Here is a 16,986-nt window from a genome sequence, read left to right as displayed (position 1 = left end):
ACAAAAAAAGCAAGTGAATTGGGAACTTTAGGCCATGTGAGGACATGTCTGCTAGATCATTCTGCAGGACTAGCTGCATTGCTAAGCCCCTAATGCATCTAAACCACCTTGCTAGTTTTGGGTAGAGCTGCTGGACATGGTGAGGCGCACTTTGGATTTGTGAATGAGAACAGGGCAGATGTCAGGAGCAAACCTGAGAGGAAGGGCTCTCCCCAAGGGAAGAAGTTAGGATGCAGGAGTCATCAGGTGACACAGACCCTTTGCTGGCAACAGTGAAAAATATTATGTGTAGCAACAAGATGTCAAAACCACTTTCTTAATCTAGAAGCCACACAAGGTATGTAACAGCAAACACTATCTCCAAGCCTGTCCTGAAACACCACAACAGCAGGGCCCTGTAAGTGCCTGGGATGGAAAATACTGCTCTAGCTGAGGCATGTGTGGACATTGCCAATGGCATAATAAAGACCACAGGGACTAGCAGAGCCCCTGCGATACACGCAGCAAAGCAAACGGACTCCGAGAAGCTTCCCCACATGTGCCTGGGCCTTTGTGCAGGTTGCCACTTTGGAGTTACATGTCCTTCTAGCAGGTGACCTGCCTCGGCTGGGGTGGTGGAGGGACTGGGCAGCTGATGGCACCACTGGCTCCAGCCAGGCACTGCACTGCTGAGTGGTACAACATCGTACGTGTGCCATGCTCCCACTGAAGGCATGCTGGGGTTGACTGGTGTCACCTCAAGCTGTGATGCAGAGCTGGGTCACCTAGCAATCCCTGTCCCAGGACTTTAATGACAATTTAAGATGGGAGCCCTTGGGCAAAAGATAATCAGAAAACAGTATGCTGTCTCTCAGAGAAAGGGAAGCGTATGTACAGTTGTGATACTGCTCCCTCTGTGGTGACTGAAGGAGCTCTCTGCTTGTGGTTGGGGCTGGAGAATGTCCTGAACACGCTGCATGAGTAGCCAGTTTCAGGAGAGGCCTCCCCTTTGGCCAGCAGCAGATGCTGGTGTGGCAGCAGGTTATCTGCTGCAGCAGCAGACTGCCTTGAATGAGGCTGTGTGAAATGTGAGGGCTGGGAACCAAGGTTATGGTATCCCATCCTCTAGGACATGTATTGGTAGCCTGGGAAAGCTACAGGCAGCGGTAGCCCAGGTATGGGTGAGAGAGACTCTGGAAGGGAGTACAACAGAGTAAAACAGATCCTGCTAGGGTATGATTCTGCTGAAAGCTGACATCTAACACAAATCTGATGAGTTCTCCTCTGGGAATGGCCCCTTCCATGGAATACAAAGGCACCTAGACTATTAGTTCAGACATTTTAAAACACACATTTTAAACATCTAAAGTTAGGCTAAAAATGACATGCCCCTCTGAAGGGTCCCTTTGATATAGAGGCTACACTATAAAATTTTATCTAAGATGAGACATTACCTCCACTGACAAACCTTGTCGTACTCTGTTAGACTATTCTGGCTACAGCAATACAATCACTAAATTAAGAGAGCCCACTGTGGTCCAGATTGATGACTGTATCTAATTATGCAAAGAAGTCTTCAAAGGTATGAGTGATTAAACTGAAACTTAAGTCTACTTTGTGCTGCATTTTAAAAGAGCTTCAGAGATCTTGATATAAGAAGCCACATAAGACAACATCATTGTACCCTAATCAGTTTGGCTTAGATTTATGAAGACCTTATATATGACAGATCAGTGCACAGCTGATTTGGCAGGAACATTTTAAAGGCATTACAATGATAGTTCATAGAATTGTGAATAAAATCTCTTCACAAACCTTATAGCACAGAATGTATCAAGCATTGGACAAAACTAACAAGTGTCTCCATACTGCACATTCAACATGAAAGGGAACTCCAGCTGCATACACATGCACACATAACACGAGGTTAACGTGTTCGAGCTAGGCTTTAGAAAGAGAAAGCTAAACAGATAATTTAAAACGAGGAACAAATGTGACAAGGCTGCAAATACTCTCTCTAAAATTTTTCTGATTTGTCTGCAGTAATCTCTTCAGGCCTTCCAAATATGCATAAAGACGTCATTTGGTTGTACCTCCCATAGAAGTCTGTTCCTCCAATGGTTTGCCGTGAAGGATAATAGGAAACTTGAGTATTCCATGGCTTTACCAGCATAGCCCTGCTAAAAAAAAGAGCTAAGACGAGAAGTGATCCAGAACTCAAGCAGGTCTGCTCAGATCTAGAAAGCACCTCTTACATTTGAGGAAAAAAAAAAAGGGAAAAAAAACCCCTACCTTTTTTTTTCTTTTTTTTTTTCCTGCCAGAAAATTCTCCCTTCCTTCAAAGGCCAACTGTCATTTCGTTTTTTTCCAACTGTATTACTTTCCCAGTAATGCTCAGGGAGAAATGGGAGACATGGGGATTTGTGGATCTGTCAAGTCTCTCCAGCTGTTAAATAATGCATAAAGGAAAGCTCTGCTCTCTCACCAAATAATTCAGAGGAGATTGGAGCATATCTGGGTGCGATGTGATCAACAGAATTTGATTCTTTTCCTATTTCTGTTCCTGCTTCAAACTGAGTTTGTTGATTACAGTGTCTGTTCCTATACTGTACTGGGGCCAGAAAACGTGCTCTGCTAAGAAAATAACGTCACACAACTTAGAGCAATAGCTTTGCTCATTTTTATCTGTAAAGTATATAACTTTATACATATTTTATAAATATATATAATTATATATATATATATAAGCAATGCTTTGCAAATAATAGCCATATTTGAATTTTCCCTAAAACTAGCTATAATGTTTTTTTCCATTAGTACAGCCTGTGTTTATCAAAGTCTTCAATAAGTATTCTTTTGGTGTTCTTTCATATACATATATTCCTGTGATGTTCATTGCCTGAGCTACATAATACACCCTGAGGGCCAGTCACCCTGGAACTTGTTTGCTTTAGACTAGAAGAGTTGTGGATACCTAGCCGAGTGCCAAGTGTATGATTTTTTTAGCAGAATATCATTAGGGGCTGCAAATCTGTTCCCAGGCCCAAAAGAAGTATTAGCTAAAACCTCTGCACAGTATCGGTTGCAGTCTCCTCTGGTACTTGTTATCTTTCTGCATAGTTTGAGACAACTATTCTCATTTTTATCAGAGAGGAGAGTTTTCACAGAAGTGGTTCCCAACCTGTATCTCCCAACACTGAGAGTGCACCAGCCTGGCCGGAGAATAGTTGTAGGCTTTTGCCACTTCTAGGCTTCAGTTTCCTAAGAACTACCATGGGTCTGGTGTCAAATTAATGCCTTGGATTACTATCAGAGACAATGAGGTTTCCGCCTTTTAATAATGAGCAGAAAAATGGAAGAGAAGCATGTGGTTTAAGTCATCAGGACAGCTAAGACTTTATATATCACATTCTGCTTGGTACTGCAAAACAGAAGTGCTGTGAGCTCTGTATGCCTAACAGATTGCAGACTTGCCTAATCTGCTGAACCAAGGCAGACCATTGGAAGAGGTTTCTTAAAATGCTTTTATTTTTTTATGAGATTTATGAAAGAGTCCTCCTTTCACTAACCTTTTTTATGGTGCAAGCAGATGAATTCAGATGCAAGTTAGCAAAAAAAAATATATATAACTTATCCAAGAAAAGAAAATGAGTCAGGAGAAAGTTTAAGGTGCTTTCTAAAATGGAAGACTAAGCAGCACTTAACAAAGTGCAAAATCATAATTTGCAAATTTGTACATGATGTTTATCAAGTGGCGTAGGCAGATAATTAGTACAATCAGTGCTTTCTTAATCCCTCTTCAATTATTCATTGAATAATTGAAGACTGGGTCACAGTAAAACAATTAGTTTCCTCCATAGTTAAGATACAAAATCTGCCTAGTTTACAAAGGCCCTTGAGTTCTTGTCATTGGGAGGGGGCAGGGGAGGAACCAAAGGAACTGATGAGAGCATATATTAATCTGTGAAGTGATACAAAAGCTACATGAATACTTCATGAGATTCAAGATTAAAAATTTGGAAAACTACAACAAGGAGGAAGAGTAGATAATTCAACACTGGACATAGAACTAACACAACTAAAATACTTCAGAACTCATGAGAGGAGCATATTGCCAGGTCAAGCTCACAGAGTGGATTTTTGGCAAGGACGATGAGTTGGGCAGTAGCAGTTGTGTGCCACTAAGCAGTGTTAGACTGTAAAAATGGTCTGTTGTTATAAAGAAAAACCTGTAGAGAGACATGGCAAGAGATCTGCTGCCATAGAAACAAATGTAGCTGCTAGATACACTGCATCACCGCTACACTAAGGACAAACCATGAATCAGCAGTATACCATGAACTGCATCTAACTTGCTTTGCTCAAAAAGAATTTAAAATCTGAAACACATACATTATGATCAATTATTATATATAACACGACATAGATGCACAGACTTGGCATACTTTCTAACAGGACTCAATAACTAGTGGAAAACTGAGACGAAAAACACCACAAAATTAAGGATTAAATCTCATTTAGAAGCTGTAATTTGATGTCCAGAGTGCTTTGCATCCTCAGAAAAATGGAAAAAGCTATAGTGCCTGATCATTCATTCCTTATCCAGGCAATATAGCCCTATAGCAGTTACAGTGTGTTTTACTTGTGCAGTTTTCATACCTGTTTCCCACATAATGAAGTTCAAATTCCATATTTCTAAAGCAAGACCACATCTCCTATTCCAATCCATGGTATTTCCTTGTACATAAGGAATTCAACTGCCAGAACCATGCACTACAACACTGCCCATCTCATTTTTTTATTATAGCCAGTCTTGTACCAGTCTTGTAAAGACTTCGCAGCCTGTTTCACCTGAAGTGCAACTGCTCTGTGTGGAATCAATGAACTCTAACCAAATAAAAATAAGCCAATGTCTAAATCACTGCAGAAAGTAGACTTCAAAGTTTACTTTTATAAAAAGATGGCCATAATATACATGTCAAAAAGTGACCCTAGAGGCTAATCTCTGCCAAGCATTTACGTGCCAGCAGTCAGGACACCAGGAAAGGTACTGCATAAGCCAACATAAACTGCCATACCACAGCCCATTGAGACAGTACTGGGCCCTACTGTACTGGCAGTATGAATCCCTGGCAGCATTATGCCCCTTTGTCTACCGAAACAAAAGCTGACTGATGCATGCTTCTGACAGGCTGATACTGCTTCAAGGTACTCTCAATGGTGCTCTCCATTCCTTCTCTCCCTACTCGGAAAGAACAAAAAGATTTCACAGAAGGGAAGTGCAAAAAATGTGCAGTACCATGACATGTAGCTTTCAAAACAGGAGAATGTCTTCCAAAGCACATAAAATAATCAGCACTAACAAAGCCATCAATGCAAACACGTGCTAATTACTAACCCACACTAACAAATGAAAGGAGCAGCATCTCTTCCCTTAGTGTTAAAATTCAAAACCTCGAAATGAGAAATGTTCTAGCTGGAACCTAGCAAATGTCATACCCTCTCTCTCACCAATCTGTCTTTCCTGCCTGTCAAGTCCAATTGACTGACAGGCAATTCGTATGAACTTTTGTACTATGTAAGCCTCAGTAATTCCTTCTTTTAGAAAGCCTTTCATTCCTGCTCACTGTAAGAGGCAAAAAAAAAAATGTGTCTGTGGGAAGAGAACAAGTAAATCTGGCAGAAAGAAACCCATCAACTCCCATTAGCACTACTCTCGTGTATGGCAGCTGAGATGGGCCAATGGCCACAACTGGCCACTTTCTCATCATTTTACTTAACATCTTGAGCGATAGTGATGAGGTCTTATTGGCCCAATTAGCATCTAGGTCTTGTCAGACTCTCTTATCTCAGATTTAGTTGAGATTGTTTGGACAGATGAAGCTACAGAGCTAAAAAATACTGAGAATGACACATTTTTTGACATGAATTGGTCATTTCTTCAAGGAAGAGGAAGGATTATTTCTTTCTTACCATTTCCCTAGCAACAGGGAAAATAATGGGTTCTTTTTCATTTGTAGAAGAGCCTTGATTTCAGGATTGCCAGAAAATAGAAGAGTCTGCTTGTAACCAAGGCATCTTCTGAATACCACAGGACTTTCAGTTAAAACCTTAAGAGCTTTTTAGATGTTATGTCTTATTATGGCAATTATTTCAGATAAAAAGAAACTACAAAGCCTGATGTATGGGAAAGCTTTCATCACACCATATAGTGCTCATATTATAATCTCTCCCTAGGAGAGAACTTGCTTGACAAATACTATAAATAGGAGCCTACATAAGAGGATAAATAATTATTCATCTGCTGATAAATTCTGACAGATCTTTCCTATGCAACTTGATTGAATGACATAATCAGAAAATCCTTGACCTGTTAACGGGCAAACAGCACTCTAAATCCAAACTACCTTGAAAAATACTGAAAGCTTTAAGATGTTAATTTACTCTAAAAATCATATTGACATAGGACTGTGGTTTGTTTACTTTTTCACCCTATTAATGTTTAGTGGAGTTATTTTCATTCCCACTAAATTCAGCATAAATTCTCAAGCACTGCTTTTTGTCAAGGAGGCTGACCACGCACTCAGTTGAGAGAAAGGGTTAAAATGAAACATAATTAACACATTAAATCAAGATATGAAAACCAAAATTTCTTACCAACTGCTACATTTGTCAGAGTCATTGTGTCAATTTCAAACAGACAAGCAGGTAATATTGTGGAAAAAAAAAAAAACACAAAACCCCAAAAGTTCTGCAACCTCCAACTATATCCTATTATGTAATGATTGCCGGAGTCTCCAAACTAAGAATTTCAGCTAGTCTGATTCCTTACAGAGGCTGAAGAAAGTTTTAGGCAAGGCACTCGGATGACTATACAAGTCTATGTCATTAAATAGAACCTAGAAATGGAAACAGATACAATCCTGACCGCTTCTTTACTTCTGTCCTGTCAGTTTGCAGGAAGAGAAGGTGACTGGTGTTGAAGATGAATGAAAGCAGCTTTTCTCCTTTTCCACCAGACCAATTATTTTTAGAATCACCATGCTGCTGACAGTTTGGGGCCTGCTATGATAGCAGATTCAAAAAATCAGAATAACACACCTCTAGTGTACAAAAGGATAATGATTTTTAAGATATTTAAAATATATGAATGTGCAACAACCTGTCTTCCAAAAATCTTCCACTAAATCTGGGGGCTGGGGGAAATGGGGAAGGTTATTAGTAATAAAACCTTTAACCATATGACACGGCCACATTTTTTCAAATAGTTATAGATATTTTGTGGAACAGCTTAGGAGGGTTGTTTTTTTTTTCTCCATTTTTGCCCATGAAATGAATCACGTAAAATAAAATTATAATAGTTCATATTCAAAATGAACCCTCCATGCCAGATCTTTGAAGAATAATGATGCTAAAAATAAAGCGTTACCAGGGAAACTGAATGGAACAGAAATTAGCAATATGGCCTGATCTAAAGCCACTGAAATAAATGGGAACGGGATCAAACTACATTGAAGAAAATAAATCTGTCTTCCAGAATTTCCTCCTTTCACATTTTAGTGGCTTCTGTTCCATGTCCGTGAAGAAATCGCTTTGAGCTGAAATAACATATAACCTGTCAACAGAAGACAGGTTCCTAAGATTCACTGTGCTGGGTACTGCGAATGCAGCAGCAGGAGCTTTCACATGGGCATTTTGAAGAGGACTCTGGCCCATTTTTGCTCCCTTGTCCTTTAAGGCTACAGACTAGAAATAGGAAATAGACTTCAATTGAGGAAATAGTAGAAAAGAGCATATATATATATGCTGACTGCATAATACAGCTGGCTGCATGGGAAACCTGCAAGGCACATCTTAGCCTGGACTTTACCTTATGGAAGAAACATGATGACAGGTGGCAAGCACAGGTAATGTGACATCCCAGAATGACAAAGGAGAATACACAACTGGCTGATGGAGGAAAGGGGCCAACTGGGTGGGTAAATGGTTCAGTAAGAACGCAGAAAAGGAAGTTACTTCACAGGAAGGAGGAATGAGAGTGAAGTCCGAGTTCCAGTGCTCAGGAGGAGGCAGACATTGCAAAAGAAATTCAGTTGCAAAATGGTCTGTGTTTCCACATAAATATAAAGAAAGTAATAAGGATAAAAAAACAAACGGGCTCAATTTGCTCTCAGAACTAAAAGGTGTTGTATTTGAGAACATTATTTACTTTATTTTTGTGTCATTGATAGTTGCTGTTATTATTTACTCAGCCAATACTTCCTGGTCCTGGGGCCACAGGCCATAACTCTGCTTTATTGGAGAGGGAGAACACAGAAAATAGGGAAAATCCCATGGAATAAAATCCACCTCACTTTGTTCCATCAGTAACACAAAGGCACAGCTGAGCGTTAGCGCTCTCAGGACCCCCATCCCCAAAACTATATTCTTACAGCACTAGGTCCTCACACGGACCTCATGCAAAAGAAGTGGCTTTTGTTAAAATCCCTGTCACTGTCTAACGGCAAAGCCAGAAGCCCAGGTGCAACCTCTGTACAGGAACCACTCCGCTAGCAGTCCAACAGACCAAGTGTTAGAACATGTAAGTAACATTACTGCAATTCATGGGAATTCTTATATAATTATGCCCACACTAATGTGATCAAGATTCTGTAGTTTCACTCCTGACAGAGACCACATTACTGCCTATAACTGGAGAGCTCTGTCTTTCCATTCAGTTCTAGTTTTCATGGCGGTATTTTGTTTTCCAGTGCAGAGAGTTTCTTCAGAGGTCTTGTTTAATGAGTCTTTCTTCCAGCAATATAGGAAATCTCAGGGTAACTTATTTCACCACAACTGATGAGGCTACTCTTTACGTTCTTCATTTACTAGCGGGGCAGTGGGGAAGGAGAGACAGGAAAAAAATCATGTTAAGCAATTCAACATTTCCAAGTAAATCAAGAATGAGGTAGATTCTGCTCTTGTTTACATTGACACAATCACACTGATGTGTAGAGGGCTTTGTACAGGCAAAGGGAAAGGAATACTTCATACTTAAAGTGACAAGCATGATTTTGCTAAAGCAGTCTGCCTGAGGACTTGTAAAGCAGGTAAATCACCTCTACCTTCAGTGAAGAGAGAAGTAGGTACCCAATTACTTCTTAAATAGATTTTCAAACTCAAAACAGGGCTTATTTCATGTAGATTTGCAGTAAGGTTTATTTTCAAGTGAGGGAGAATGCTGACATCTACAAAGCTGAAATAGATTTCCCATGCATTTCTTCATAAGCGGCTCAAAGGCTGCTTTATCTCTGTGTTCCAAATTCTCCGTTCCAAAGCCAAACTCCCATTTAGGAGTTAGTCCTGGACTTCCATATAAGACTATTGCAATTATTGCAATTACAATACTGAGTTAGTATGTTTGGTTATAAAACAAAACCAAAATACAGCTCCTGGCATGGCTTTTTTAACTGTCTGAATGTCCCCATACACGGCAGGGTGAACAAGACTCTCAGTATCTACTTAGCGCCAACTGGCTACAAGAGATCCCTGCACTGCACTGATTTCACTTACCCCTTAGCAGAAGAAATAACTTGAGTTAGTTTTACGTAACTAAAATTTCACCTGTTCTTTCACTTGTATTAAACAACTCTTCCATCTTATGTTTCTAAACTCCTTCTGAGAAAGTCAGAAGGTTGGAAATTATTCAGAATACATTTTGTTAAGATTCAGCATACAGATACACACATTCATAAAGTGTATAGAGTTACCTACCATAAAATAAAAAAAAAAGAAACCAAACTTCTCTATTTCTGAATGTTAGTTTGCTGCTATAAAATAGCCAATTAACTATTTTCAGACAGAAGAATTTCAGACAGACTTCAGGATTAAATTATTTACAGAGAAGTACAATTGCTCCAGACTTGACATCGCCAGCCCACATTTGCTAATTGTAGCACCAACCTCAAGCTAATTTCCTCACTTCACCCACAACTTCACTGTGGTATTGGTATCAGAGACCTCTGCCACAATATCCATTCCTAGCTGGTGATGGCGGACAGACTCCCCTATTTGTGTTATTGCTCCCCAGCTGAAGAAATCTTAACGTCTAGATCCTCTGACGTCTAGAGTGTAAGATTAATACTTACCAAAGTAACTACCTAAATATCTGTCTGCCCTTGCAGATCACCGTGTAAAACTTCTCTGCATCCCTAGACTTGTTCTAGATAAACCTTACAAACAAAAACACCAAAGAAATTTCATACTGTCCATGACACTGACAGCTTCACACAAATCAATCCAGTCAGAACTCACAGAGGCCATACTGCCTGATATGAGCACACCGCCACATATGAAAGCAGACGAGTTCCACATAGCAGTGTCTATAGCACATTGCATCTTCAAAGCACTGGTGTAGCATCATTATTTGATCCCTGCAGCACAGTGATGAGCTAAAAAATGATCATTATATCACTATATACATAATGTATACATAATAAACAAGAAGAAGTATGTGTGAGGCTTGCTATGTTTACAGAGTCTTCTCAGATCTCTGACCATTGAGTTTCTCTTCTGCAGCTCAGAGGCCTATCTCTCACACAGGTATAAGGTAGGTCGTACTTGGTATAAAAGTTTTTTTTAAAAAATCCTGTAGTTCTGGTCACACAGTGGCTTCCTGCCACTGAACCCCACACTCTGAGTTGCCTTATTTCCTTATCATTTAGGAATGTAGTACCATGCTTTTTCAAGCCATTACTCATCAACTTAATGGTGGTTTTCACTCCCCAAATTAAAAAAAAAAAAAAAAAAGAAGATGCAGAACTAACCAGACCATCAGCTAACACTGAAAAGCCTTAGGGAGTTCACCTAGTTTGAAGTTCTGAATTCTGCTATAATCACTATAACCCACTACGCAGAGAAAAACAGCAGCTTTAATTGGCAGTGCAGAAAGGTGCACATGACAGAAGTTTAAAGTAGCAGGAACTCAGTGCAACCTCTTCTGCAAAGAAATTTTAATTTTTGATGAAAATTCTAAAATGAATAGCTCTTTTCACTTAAAACAATCATTAAAATATAAGAAGGTAAGAAACAAGTGAACTGGGAGAAACTTCTGGACTTAGCCTCAGCCCCTTTTTTTTCACTACCTACTTCTCCTATAACACTCGCAAGAAATCTGCCAGTCTAAAACCCTAGATTGGGATGGAGGAGGAAAAAAAAAAACAAACAAAAACACCAAAAAAACCCCACTCTAGGAACATAGGTTTAAGATAAAATTGTAGGCCTTCAAGTCTAGGTTACCTGCAAAAACAAACAGCCACGCAGTAATTGTCTAGTTCTGGCATTTATGGTATAGAAAAATTGAATACATTCAACATTATGCAGTGAAACACAATAAATACGAGAGAATAAGCACCGAAGGCAAGCTGCAGCATCTGAAGCATCAGACGGATAGAAACTGATTTCCCATTCATGTAACCATAATAAACAGATGCCTCACAGAGCTGGTATTTTGGCACAGCTCATTGGCATTGCTGAACTCTCCAGAGTTACCTGCATTTGATTTGTTTGCGTCAAGCTTTACATTTATGCTTGGATTTGCTTGTGAGCCACGAAACTCTGACCCTGCAGCTGGATCTCCACCAGAGGAACTCTGTACATAGGCAGGGACTCTGCAAAGGCACAGAAACTTTGGTGTAAAGATTCCTGTGCAGTTAAGACTTTAGATTCTGAGCAAGTATGAGCAGAATCTGTCTTTTATTTGTACAATGAGTTCATAAGCCTTATTGAGACTTCTAGATATCTATTAAGTGGTAATCGTTATCATGGTATTGTTTTTATTCTGCTTCTCTTGGGTTATGCTTATTGAAGGCAGCTGCACTATTTCCTTTTCAACTTAGATGAAGCTTTTAAAGATGTCACTACATTTTAAAGAAAGGAATCTTAATTCTCTTTCATGCATAAAGTACTCAGGTTTCTAAATTGGAAATAATGAAGAAATTGTCAGCTGAAAAACACAACTATTTGTCATTTCTATCAGATGGAATTTAGCAACTACTAAAGCCAAAACATAAGAAAGAAACATCTAACACCAAAATCCAAAAGTACAAAATGTTTCTTCCTCTTGCCCGAGTCACTTTGGATTGGTCAAGTAGGAGAGTAGGAGTTTGGTCTATTAAAAAACAGGATCCCACTCTTACGTGCCCGAGTTTGACTCATGATTCATGATAATTCGGCTGTGCTAAATCAACACCAACCATTCCAGCTGTAAGAATATAAGTAGGTAAATCAGTATCAAAGAAGGTCTGATTCAAAGTCCAGTGAAGACAAGGGAAATAGCTTTTAAAAGGAATTTGGGATAAAGCTGTGTGGGCTCAAGAAACCAGTTAGCTCAGTGATATTTTTGTCATCATGAATTGTTTGAATATGAACCCAAATTAATTCTATACAATTTTTCAGTGTCTGCACTTCCATTGTTGGAAACCTGCACTCCTCATAGTGGCTTTGAGTTCTCAAGCTATGCTGACACTCAGTCACAGATGTCTGAGAGTCCCCTCAAGAACCTGGACACAGTTTTGAATTAATCATAGTGAAACATCTACCACCAAGAACTACAAATCCTCTTGTGTTCTGAAGACTGGTGTGCATTAAAGCATCTACACCATAGCATAGAGTGGGGGTGCAATCAAGCAGAGACAAGACTGAGAGCATAACAACTGCTATAAAAATGAAAACCCCATCTCATAATTTGTTCCCATAGTCATTCACTGAGGAATATTATTCAGGGATTAGAGTCCTCCTTGTTCCTCCTCCCATTCTTCTCCATGTCTCCTTTTAGAAGATGCTGGGGAAAGTAGAAATGTACATTTCAGTGCCAATATTTGCCCAAAGGAATATTCATCGGCCTCAACATATTTGTTCAATAAACAATGAAGTCTGTACACAGGTATGGTGGCCAGAGCTAGGCTAATGCTAGCTCACATATGCATATCCATACTACTGTTAGACTTCCCAGTTATAGTGTGGACATAATGATAGGTTTATTAGAAAAAGCCTCACCCTTAGTCTGGAAATCACTACTTATTCAAAATAAAGGTATTAAAATAACAGTTTATCTGGTACCAATAAACCAAAGAACTGTCCCTCCTCTTGCATTTAAAACCCTTCTTGCATTTATAACCTCCTCTTCCCCCTACATAATTTGCTTCTTTCCTTCCTTACTATAACCAGAAGAAATGCTAACCTCCCTAAATCCATGTGTTAAACCAGGGTACACATGCCATGAAGAACCTTGGCAAAAACCCTTAGCACATGCAATGGCTTACGTATTCATGACACCACACTGCAATGTTGGGGCTTTCTGGTAGCAAAAGTTGTCACCACTTCCCACAAGTGAAAAGTAAAACTAGAGAAGATCAGAATAGGTGAAGGATACAATAGAAAACCTGGTTTGAATGTGTGTCCCACCAGATGTAACTGCTTTGTCTAAGCTTAGAAAATACAAGTCTTGCAAACAGTTTAAAATACTTGATCTTTTAAGAATCAAATCAGATAACAATGCTTGAATTAATTTATCCCAGCATAATCTGAAGCAACCAATGCAGCCAGTGGAGCACTGAGCAAATGAGAGTGGTTGTTACACCAGATCATTCTCAGTGATTCTGCAACCACTATCATTTAGTCACCTAACAATTAAAATAATGCTGGCAGCTCTCTAAGCATTATTTTCTCTAAAATGTTATTGATTTTTGTTTTCTGTAATCTGACAGAAAGGTTTAAAATATAGGTGTTAATCAGGGATTTTTAATGGCTGTTCATTTTACACACTGTTTTGGTTCTGGGGCCAGATTTCTACTTCCAACCCAAACACAGCTCAATATTATTGTTATTATTAATCATTTGTTCAGAGTTGTCATTGTGGGTTAAACCCTTTCAAATTGATGCCCCAGAGTTCATGCACAAATTTGCAGACTCAAGGGTGGATTTTCATAACGCATTATCAACAGTATTTGCATCTTCTGTGTAATTACTCTAGCTCAAATAAAATGTAGGCATAAGGACTCCAGAGTACAATATTTTCCTTCCTTACCTTTAAAAATCTTTGTATTGACTTTCAGCAGAGTAGATATTTTTGAATCAATATAAATGTAATTATTTTTGCAGAAACCCTATTTTACATTCACAGACATAAGCATTTACTTTGGCTTACATGCCAACCCCTCTGCTTGGGAAGAGAAAGAACAGTAGGCAATTTGTATCTCCCTTCTTCCACCTTTCTCTCCTGCGTGTCCCCAACACGTCTCTCTGAATGCCAAGAATCAAAGCCTGACGTATGATTAAGTCAAATTAACAACAAAACAAAAATCCCAACTCCAAAGTGGTGACTTTGAGTCATGTAAATATCAAAATTCTCAGTAGCTATGTAAAATATATAAGATATATTGTATCATTGCTACCAAAAAAAATAAGTATTCACTACAAATGACCCTCTGTCTTTACAGTATAGGCACTGGAGCCTATTAAAAATGTTAAGACTACATGGATAGAGCTGGGGAAAGGAATCTGAAGAACTTTGTCTCAGTTGCTGTGGTCTTGCTTGTAAGAGATTGAAATTACAAGTTTGAGATGGTTCAGATATGTTCCACTTTCAGAACAAGTAAAGCATTGAATACTAACAAGTTATTTGTCCTCTGATATATATAGCACAGCTGGTTGCAGTGATGTCAGGACGCTAAACATGAGATGACTACTTTCAAATACAGATCCTTGTCTGCTCTTGAAAATTAATTAAGGCTGAATTTACAACTTGAAGGCAGGTCACCTGCTACTGTGCCTGATTCTACAAAAAGAAATGAATTCAACAAGCCAGGTGGTACTGCTCACGTTCTCCAAAATAAAATATCACAACACTTTATCCCTCTCCCCACTGGGAGCTCAGTCTGAAGTGCCCTACTTCTAAGACCTGTTCTTAAAGAGGAAAATAATGCCAGATCTAGGCCAGGTCCTCAAAGTTTGAAATCAATCAATAGTATTATTCACTGAAAAGTCAGTGTTCTGTAATATCAAGTAAAACTAAAAGCTCATATTACAATTAAAAACAACAAGCCAATGAGGACAGAGGCTTACAGTACTCTTAAAAAATTTTGATGGACTCCAGGTTGTAAAGTCTTAAATAAATGCACATTGTTGTGGGCAAGATCTTGAAATTAATAAAAGTAATCAAGATCCTGTATATTTTACATGGCTTGTATGTGTTGGTAACCTGATATACAGATGGAAGTTACCATTCAAAGGAAATGCCCTGCAATCATCTGCAATAAGCTGAAAGTACAGAAGGGAAAACAGGCTGATGAAATTTCATAACTTCATTTTATTTGATATAGATAGACCATGGGCACCTGTAAAATAGCCATTTATGCATATATACATGTGTTTCCCTGTCTAAATGTAAATTATGGGTCATTATCATTTTCTGTAGTCAGGCTTCTGTCATCATTGGGTGTTAAGGGCATTAATTTCCATGCCTACATCTTTTCCATACATCATACCTACATATTTTCTTAGTTTGGTTTTGTTTTTTTTTTTTTCCTTCTTTGCAGCATGGGTCTAATCCACCATTTTTTGAGGATACTGGATTGTACCTTACACAAAGAATTTCAGTCTAGTGCAGTTTAAACACATAAAGAACTGAAAAATTTCCATGAGATTGAGCATCCTCAATGCAATAAGGGTAGGTCAGTACACTGAAGCTGATGGCATTGCATTGAAAAAAGTCCACATAAAATAAGAATTTAGAGGACAATTCAAAGAAAGATGGCAATGGACAAAAGCAGATGCACTGGCTACAAAAAGTTAAACAGTCATTAAATGAAAACCAGATAGTTTCACAGGTAAACTACTGTGCAACTTCATAGTTTCAAATAAACTGAAGCATATTACTCTATCTTCCTCTTCCATATAGCTTTTCTCTCTGTCAAATAATAACCAAATAATTCCCCTTTGCTGTCTATTAAGTCATTTTCTTCACTAGCATCACCTCATCTCCTTGTTGCAGCAGTTCTTTTCTTTAATTTCACAGTTCATGGCCAATTACTGTTTGTTCCATTTCTTCCTCTAATTTACCGTCTCATCATAATCTTCTTTGCCAGATGTATTAAAGAGTAAGTATTCATTACTTCTAAATGTTTGTCACAGTGATTCTATGGAGCCTGTGGGTGTTAGTGTAATGGTCCATCAAAAATAAAGTGCATAAAAGAAGTATTTATAAAAAGATAAATACCTGTTCACCATTATAACCTATATCTTCTCATAAGCATTTTCAGGTGGTAAATATTAGCTGCAAACTTCACTTGTGCTTGAATTAGGAAACATTTCTTCAGGGGCTTGTGTGAACATAAAAAGGATGCTCTAAATAAATAAATTGCAAGTGTGGGACTAGTGTTTTCATTAACTTGATCCCAAAGAAAAGAACTAGCATGGCAACAACTCATTCTACGAAAAGGTTGATTTTTGTTTTTTCTTTTATGTCTTGCCATTTAGAAGAATGTGCACTTGGAAACATCATTCTCAACAGAACTATGCATATTAGACCACAGCCAGCACAGCCAGCAATGAACAATTGTGCAGTATTTCTAGGTCACCAATGTCAACAGCAGGATCCAGGTAATGGGGATATCTCTTAAATGTCAACAGAATAGCAAAATACTGTCAGCAGCTGGTTTGTATCCTTTCCGTGCTGTGGATACAGCAGCACCCCATGCTTCTGCTTGCATGTTCACACACAGCAGAGTGCAAGTGCTTGCTGAGTACCTAAGGCTCAGAGCAGCAGCCTAGTAATTTGCTGTGTGTCCTTTCCCACGGCACATGAAATGCTAGGCTGGTCTGCAAAGCCTTTAAGAGCACTTCACTCTCTCTGAGAGAAACAAGTTGATCTGGACTGTGGGATGAAAAGCAAACATTTCTGAAGGGTGCCAGAAAGTGTCCATACGTTACAAATTACATTATACAGTAAATTGTAAAGAAACCCTAGAC

At 38.8% G+C, this 16,986-nt stretch overlaps 1 protein-coding gene across 1 annotated transcript in view; it reads right to left on the bottom strand.

Moving 5' to 3' along the window:
- The window catches only part of PLPPR5 (phospholipid phosphatase related 5), a 205,873-nt gene that overhangs the window by 137,200 nt on the left and 51,687 nt on the right, over positions 1 to 16,986 (bottom strand). The window lies entirely within an intron of this gene.

The sequence above is a fragment of the Chlamydotis macqueenii genome, chromosome 8 (assembly GCF_036417535.1).
Source record: "Chlamydotis macqueenii isolate bChlMac1 chromosome 8, bChlMac1.mat, whole genome shotgun sequence".
In the NCBI taxonomy this organism is placed as follows: Eukaryota; Metazoa; Chordata; class Aves; order Otidiformes; family Otididae; genus Chlamydotis; species Chlamydotis macqueenii.
The sequence above is the reverse complement of the archived record's forward strand: the minus strand, read 5'-3'. Positions and strand labels throughout refer to the sequence as shown.